The sequence below is a fragment of the Sarcophilus harrisii genome, chromosome 2, assembly GCF_902635505.1.
Source record: "Sarcophilus harrisii chromosome 2, mSarHar1.11, whole genome shotgun sequence".
Classification (NCBI taxonomy): Eukaryota; Metazoa; Chordata; class Mammalia; order Dasyuromorphia; family Dasyuridae; genus Sarcophilus; species Sarcophilus harrisii.
Genome location: NC_045427.1, coordinates 352,943,373 through 352,952,478, shown reverse-complemented (window position 1 = coordinate 352,952,478; position 9,106 = coordinate 352,943,373).

Genomic DNA, 9,106 nt, shown 5'->3' with positions numbered 1-9,106 from the left:
CTGAATCTTTCAGAATGTAGAGGTCCAGTTTAAGAGAATCCTCTTCAATTTATTCCAGACACCATCAGATGGACTTCCAAAAATCCTATCTCTAATCATATTCTCTCTTTTCCTCTCAATTTTTCCAGTGACTCCTTATTTCTTAAAAGATAAGATTCAGCCTCTTCAGGGTAGGATTCAAGACCTTGCAATCTGATCTCAGCCTCCCTATCTCCTCCTATCTTTCACAGCTCCCTTCAAAAACTATATTCTCCAGAAAAACTTAAACTGGAGCTCTGTGTCCTAAACCTGTCCCAAAGTCTTCCAACCTTTGGAAATATGTTGCCTTTGGTTACATTATTCTCTTCTTGTAAATGCTATCCTATCCCCCAATTCTAATAGCTGAAATCCTAGGCAGCCTTTCAAAATTCAGATGGAATGTAATCCCCAATGAGAAATGTTTTCTCCCTCCTCTATACACCTATAACTCCATGTATACCTCTTATACTCCTGATCACACTGATTGTGTTGTAGAATTCATATCTAACTTCCTCAGTTTGATTCAATTTAGCATGCACCAACAACATGTAAAGGATTGAACTTTCTTTTGGGAAAAGATATGACAGATCCCTGCTATTGGAGGATCAGGGGCTAAGGACATTTACACAAATAACTGTGCTATCAACAAGGTAACATAAGGGCAAAGAAGAAGTCAGGCAAAGTACAGTGACAAATTTGAAGTGGGAGTAATGATTTTCCCTTGGAGAGATAGAAAGAACAGGAAAGAAAAACTCCTATCATACTGTAAAATCAATTAAGGGACATACTATTTTATTTATTTCTGTATCTCCATTAGCCCATTTTGAATATATAGATGCTCAATTAATATGTATTGAACAAATGAATGACTGAAACAAATATCTTACAACTGGTCCCATTCCATTAACACTTGCAGCTGACAGGAAACATGAAGGTGTTCCTCTTTGTATCACTGCTGGCTCAGACAAGATATAAAAGTAAATGAATCTCATAAAGATTTTGTCAAGATTGACATGATTCAGGTCCTCCAGTGATTTATCCAATTTTAAATCCTGGACAAGTATTTCTCATTTGGAATATCATCAGCCAAGTTAATTTATTAATAAACCAAAAATTGTATGATTCTTCATATCTTTTGTCTCCTTTCCCACAATTTCACAACTCATTTCAGAAGAATGGAGCTACATACAACTGAGGCCCAATTTGAGTTTTTCTTTGTTTTATGGATCATCAAGGCCAAAGGATTTATCAAGTCTTGCAGTCTACTGGTGATGATGAGTCTCTGTTGTCTTCATTACACAGACTTGATCTGTTGCTAGGACCATGCTCAAAATCTTTTCAACATAGTCAGACTTGTTAGATCTTTGCAGAAACCAGTTACTTCCATGCCACAATGAGGCTTTGGGGTAGAACAGAAGGGACATTATAAATCACATAACATAGAACTTGACCAATGATAAAGTATCTATTAAGGATATGCTCCCTCCCAACATTAGCTAGCCTAATTCCCTCCTCTTACAGGTGGGAAAAACTATACCCAAAGAGGATTAACTCCTCTCTGGTCACAGTTACAGATGCTTAGGTTAACTTATTTAGCTTCAATTTCCTCAGGTGATTTTTCCTGACCTTAGTAGTTAAAAAGCTCAAAGCCCTCCAGGCACTGATTTCACCATCTGGTCACAAAATTGGTCCTGAGAATAGGCAAAGTCCCCTTTGAATCATAGATAGGCTTAATATTGGAAGAACATTAAAGGTGATCCAGTTCACTCTACAATGTGGGAACAAAATCCTAGAGAGATTGTGTTGCCTAAGACTGCATGGTAGTAAATAGAAGAGTCAGAAGTTGAACTTAGGTCTTTGAATACCATCATTCCTTTCATTAGCCTATGCTGACTCTTCAAAAAGGGAGAGAGGAAGCACCACCTTTTAAGTGTTGGATCTAGCAGTGCTTAAACAAGAAAGGAAGGTAGAGAATGAATTATACAATGGGATGTGATTATTACATGAGTGCAATATTTCTCAGATAAGATTTCTGGCCCTCACCAAAGTGTAATTGAATTAAGTTAATTATATTCCAGAGTGAAGCTATTTTGAAACAACACATATGTGCAGGCTGGAAGGAAGAAGCTTGTTTTCATTCTTACAGTTTTCAGGGGAAATGTCTATGCTTTAATTATCCAACTGTGAAGACATTTTAGCTTAATAGCATCCACTGTCACAGGATCCTAGGAGATGTAAGTTCATTTATAGAGTCTTGAATCTTATTCTCCACGTTGTATGTGTGTGTGTGTGTGTGTGTGTGTGTGTGTGTGTGTGAGAGAGAGAGAGAGAGAGAGAGAGAGAGAGAGACAAAGAGAGAGAGAGAGAGAGACAGAGACAGAGACAGAGACAGAGACAGAGACAGAGACAGAGACAGAGACAGAGAAGAAGAAGAAGAAGAAGTCGGAGAGAGAGAAAAGGAGAAGGGGAAAGAGAAAAGAGAAAGGGAGAGAGAGAGAGAAAGGGGGAGAGAGAAGAGATAAAGGGGGAGAAAGAGAGAGAAAGGGGAAGAAAAGAGAACAGAACAGAACAGAACAGAAGAAAGAAAAAATAAACAAGCAAAGAACAACAACAAAAAGGTGAAAATACTCTGCTTTGATTCATATTCAGTCTTCTTAGTTCTCTCTCTAGATGCACATGGCTCTTTCCATCCCAAGCCTAGGATTCTAGGTCTTGAAGATACATACCATTTTTGACAGCAGGAAAAAAAAAAAAAAGCAATATGGGGGTAGCAAAAAGAATCCTGCACTTAGTCAGAAGACCTATATTCAAATCCTTACTCCAACATTTATTATCTATACAACTTTGGAGAAGTTAAATCCATCATGAGTCTCAGTTTTCTCACCTGTAAAATGGAGGGAAGATACTTTTATAAATTAACTCACAGGGTAAGGATGAAGAAAACACTTTGTAACTTCATAACCCCATAGAAATTAGAGATGTTATTATGTTTGTAGAATTTTTTTAGCTTTTCAAAGTACTTTTCTTTTCAATGCTATCACTTGTTTTTGATCAGAATGCTCTTGAGGAAAAAACCTGGAAAGTCCTCCATGAATTCAAGCAAAGTGAAATGTACTATATACAAAGTAACAGCAATGTTCTGGATTAACCAGCTATAAATGACTTTGCTGTTCTCATGACTACATCCATGACTATTCTGAAGGACTTAAATGATGAAAAATCCTATCCATACCCAGAAAAGGAAATGATTGTGTCTGAATACAAATTGATTCATTTTCTCTTTTTTTAAACTTTTTTTTTATATCTTTTTAAATTAGGGTGAAAGATCTATGTTTTCTTTCACAAGCTGATTTTTATGGAAATGTTTTGAATAACTTTACAGGTCATTTCTTAAGGGAGGTGGGGATAAGGGAGAGAATCAGGAACTTGACAGTTTTTTTTTTAAATGTAAAAAAAATTGCTTAAAATGTAACTGGGGAGAACATTAAATAAATAATTTTTTAAAAGAAAAAAAAATCAGTATATCACTTGTATACATCCTGAAGAAAATAAACTCTCTAGAGGAGAACTAGTGAATTTCTATGACTCTCCAAGTGTTTCCCCTCAGTAACAAATGAAAAAAATAGCTAGGGAGGAGCACCACCTTGAATAACACTGAATCTAAAAAACTATGTAGGTCTTTGGAGGCAATGAGAGCCAACTGGTAAGGGAAAGAGAAAGTTATGGGGTGAATCTTTTATGATCTGCTGTTTGGTAAAATCTAGCTCATCTTATAGTCACTCCTTTGTTACACTACAACTTCCACATGGGAGTTGAGGCTCTTTTTCTATAAAGATCAAAACATAGTTCAAATCTAAGTTTTACAGGAGGAACTCCAAATTGGGGATATAAAACCCAAAACTTTGATTCTAAGAAGTGCATTTCAATAACAAACATCCCACTCTTATCATCTCTTTTTACCTTATCCCAAACACACACATTTGTCAACACATGCTTAATATAAATGTGAGAGTCCATAATATACCTTGGCTTTTGGTTAGAAAAGTTTGAATGTATGGATAGAAGAGAAGGAAGAAAAGTTTCTGGACTCAAAGTGACAATAAAAATCAATATAGGGACAGCAGAGTGGTGCAATAGATAGAGCACCAGTCCTGGAATCAAGAAAACTTTTGAGTTCAAATTCAGCCTCAGATACTTACTAGTTATGAGATCCTGGGCAAGTCATTTAACTTCAATTGCCTTAAAAAAAGACTGATATAGAAAGAAATTTTTCCTCTTGAGGGAAAAAGAGGGGGGAGATGGGAGACATAACTTAAAAGATAACTAAATTTAGTATTAAAATACCTAGGTTCAAATTTCAGCTCTGCTATTCACTTCAACTCAGAGCTTCAGGAAGAAGTTGGAAAAAATCTCAAAGGGCTTTTCATTTAAAAAAAAATCTTATGATATTCTCAGATCTGTTCCCATGGTCTTTTCTTCTTTCATTATTTTCAGAGATGCTATTCTCCCTCTCTCCTTCCTTCTCTTCCTTTGAAGCATACACCACCTTTCCTTTCCTTCCTTAGGTCTTAAAGCACTATGCAAATGTGGGTTGCTATTCTTTCCTGGAGGTTGCTCTAAAGATTAGTCAGAAGACCTGGGTCCTAGCTCTGACACTTAAGATATAGGTAAAAAATATTTAGTAAAAATTTTAAAACCTCAAAGTAAGTTACTGAAACTTTCTAAATCTGCTTTATCTGGAAAAATGGGAGTAATATCTACCTTTCCTATGTCATAAGATTATTGTGAGAATAATATCTTTTTATGAAAGCTATTCCTATTACCTCTTTGGCTCATCCCTCTACTTCCCATCTCTAGCCCCAGAATCTTCTATTTGTACCCAAGCCTGTGGCCCCCAAATTCCTTCCTACTTGGGTCAAATATCAGCAATTTGGAGTAGTCCAGACAAAAGGGATCCCCAGTTTGTCAAAACTGAGTTCCAGACTGGGCACACTCTGAAGCCCGACTACCCTGGAGCAATAACTCCCCCTCCTAAGGAGCAAACTGATCATTTCCCAAGATAGGATCAGAGAAATTCATCAAACTGGCTTTTAAAACTACTGACTTTCCCCCCCCCCCACTTCCCCCTCCTCCATCACCCAACCCTGCTGAGATTAAAATGCATTATCCTTTGATATGGGGGCTAATAAACTGAGCCATCCCTCAGCCTCAGGACTCAGACTATAATTCATTCTTGAAAAATTGTAGATATCCACTCAGATAAATTCTAAATATACCACTGAGGAGACAAATATGCATACTTAGGCAGCCCCAAGGAGGGTACAAATCTCCTGCTAAAACTGCCATCCAACGTCTTTAGATGCTCATATAAAGCTAATCTTCAGAGACTTGAGGTCTAAAGAAGAAAGAAAGCTGGGAATTCTAAGAGCTACAAAGTAGTTCCAGGAAAAGAGCTCTAGATTCAGTTTCAGTTGAGCAAGGTTCAAGTCCTGGTTCTAATATTCATGAAATAGATCATCTTGGAAAAGTTCCTTCCACATTTGGGGAAGAAGGGGAGGGGGAAAGGGAATCTTTTTCATCATCATTCGAAAAATGGGACAATAGTTAGATGGTTTTGAGACTTCTCTTGGACTATGTTACCTTGAGCAAGTTCTTTCATCCCAGAGCTACAAAATGGGAAGGTTGAATTAGATAGTTTCTTAGGTCATTTCTTTCCCTATGATTATTGTGTGATGAGACTGGATAATTCCTGCTACAGCAAGGGTTTTAAGTTGGGATCCATAATCTGTGAATGAATTTCAGAAAGGGAGTCTATGAGGGGAAATTACATCATTACTTTCACTAACTTGTAACTGAAATTTAAATTTCTTTCATTTTTAATTAAAAACATTATCCTAAGAAGGCATACAGTTCATAGGCATCATCAGACTTACAGAAGAATCATAAAATAAAAAAGGTTAAGAACTCTTGATTCTCAGCTTCTGTTCAGGACTGGAAAATGGCTTGTGTAATGGACATAGAAAATGATAAGGTTCAAGACTCTCTGATTTCATATACCTGATTATGTCCCTTAACATTAAGTACAGATAGTAGAATTTGGAGAGAGTCAATTTTACATAATCTCTGAACGGTCCCCAATCTGGGATCAGATCTCCAAGAAGGAGAAACATTATTGCCCCCAACCTTTCATCATTTCCCACCTCTTCCTTTTCTACCTCTCAATCAAATGATTAATCAATCTACAAACATTTGAAGATGGAGATGAACCCTGCCCTCAAGGAGCTTATGTTTTAATTGAGAGCAACAATATGGATGCTTATGGTTATATACAGATGCCTATAAAATACCAGAGAAAACACTAGCAAACTCAGAAGGTGAAGAAAGAGATAAAGATAGAGAGATAGACAAAAATGAATAGAGACAGTGAGAGAGTGAAAGACAGAGACAGAAAGAAGCAAAAATAAACAGAGATGGTATGGGAGGGAGGGAAGCAAGGAAGAAAGAAAAAAGGAAAGAAGGAAGGAAGGAAGGAGGGAGGAAGGGAAAGAGGAAGGAAGGAAAAGGAAGGAAAGGAGGGAAGAAGGAAGGGAGAGAGAAGAAGGGAGAGAGAGGGAAGGAGGAAGAGAAAGGGAAGAAGAGTGAAAAGCAGGAAGGGAGGGAAGGATAAAGGGAGGCAGGGAGAGAAGGAGGAAAGGAGAAAAGAAAGGAGAAAGAGGAAAGGGAGAAAGAGGGAAGGGAGGAAGGAAGAAATCCTCATGAGAAGTTTTAAAAGCAAGCAGGCTTCTTTAGTGGGAGAGATAAGGTAGTGCAAGTCATGTGACATAAGTGGAAAAAACATGAGCTCTAGAGTCAGTATTTGAATTCAAATCTTAACTCTGATACTTATTACTTATGTGAACTTATCAAGCCATTTTTTTCCTTCCTGAATCTCAGTTTTCTCACCTATACCATTTTATATAGTAAAATGTAGTCACTTTTGATGACTTCTGAATTTCCTTCTCATTCTAAGTCTATGATCCCATGAATTCTGTGGATCCAGCTTCTTCACTTTGTAAAATGGCAGAGTTGAACTAAATGATCTCTAAATTCCAAATCCTAGAATGTTCCAAAAGTTCTTAACACTTTGCTGGAGAGCATAATGCACTACCTAGTAGGAAGTCGACATTAGCTAGCCCTCATTCATTACAGCACTGGAGCTATTAAATGTGATGTAATGATAATTGTAAAAAAAAAAAAGATGATAGTCTAATAGAATCTCTATCATTATCAAAGCAGTATTATAACAGCAATAGCTTAATAAAAGCACTAAATAAACTCCCCAAAAGGAAAATAGGAAAATTTTACCACAAAATCAATTCACCTTTAATTCAAATGTGTTGAAAAGGTATTTCATCTTAATGACTCAATTATTTCATTATAAGGTAAGTAATAAAGTTTCCTATCCACTTCTTGCTTGACTACTTAATCCTCTTTTTCCAACCTCTTCTGGAGAGGATGCATTTATAGATTTGCACTTTGTAAATCGAGCATTTTGCTTCTATTTTATTAGTGATTTTATAGAATATCCAGCCATTTGCGTTAATGTAAAGTCTCTCACTTAATTAGTCATCTGTGGGATTCTTGGAATGCTAATCTCGGGGTGTTTGTTTGCATGCATACCCACAATGCAATTACTCCATATTCTGAGTTCTCATCATAGGACTGAGACATGAGGTTGATATTACATATTCTCAAATTCATCACAGCCAAGGAAAGCAAGCTAATAATTGTGCTTCAGTTTCTGACACACTCATATTCTGCTTTCTCCTGCAGCCTGAGAAGGCCATGCATTATAAATAGTCCCTCATCTTCCAAAGCAGAGTGTAGGAAAAATTAAGCCCACCCCCACATTCTCTCTCTTTCTCTCTGTTTCTCTCTGTCTCTCTCTGTCTCTCTGTCTCCCTGTCTCTGTCTCTCTCTCCCCTGCTCTTTTTCTCTCTCCCTCTTTTTCTTTCTTCCTCCCACCCCCACAAAAAAACCTGCCCAAATCAATTATTGCTAATCCACAACTGATGTTGCTGACCTGGAAATGTTTGTTATAGAAAAAGAAAGCATTGGGAATGACTCGTGTGTGTGTGTGTGTGTGTGTGTGCGCGCGCATCTTGTGTGTCTGCTGCACATAAACACAAATGTTCATAAATGTCAAGTCCAAATTCCAGCAAACACTAACGTTAGCCACAATTCACATTTCTATAGTCCTCTAGAGTTCACAAAGCAGTTAATATACATTATTTTACCTGAACTTCACAATTAGATCATAAGGCTAATGCTATTTTTTATCTTTCTTTTGCAGATGAGGAAATTGAAAAGTGAAATAGCTTTCCCAGGCTCATATAACTAGTAAATATTTGAGGATAGACCTGAATGCCAGTCTTTGTAACCTCTGGCACAGTTCTTTATCCAATACACCATTCCTCTCAGACACTCCCTAAGAAACCTGACTGAATAATATTTAAAGAGAAAACATATCAGACTTCCAGGTCATATGAGCAACAAGGTGGAGAACTATTTCCATGATCTAGAACACCCAGAATCTAAATAAAAGCTTTTAAAAAAAACACAGAGCTGACTCTCCCTGATCCTGAATTCACCCAGCACCCCATCCCAACCTCCTTTGCTGCCAGTAGCAATGGATTCACCAGCAGAACCAGGGCACAACACAGGCTTACATCAAAACCCATCCTTGCAGCCCATTATTCCCTCCCTTTTTTGGGAGCCATAGAGATTCTGGCTTAAGGTTGCAGGCTTTTGCTTGTACCACAAGAGTCAGTTTGATCATAGTCCTTCAGAAAAAAAAAATTTGCCAAGGGCTACAACACAAAAGCAATGTAGAGTTATGAATGCAGAAACCAGGCTCAGAATTGCCAGTGGGTGCCAGAGAACTAAGGAACAGAGGAAATAGAACTAGTTATCAAGACAGGAGACTATTCATGTGTGGGGCACTGCAATACTCCACCAAGCTCAAGGGAAAAAGCAGTTTCTATTGGGACATCTCTATATAATAATAACAAAACACAAGAAGCAATAATAGAAAGGGAAATCCTATTCT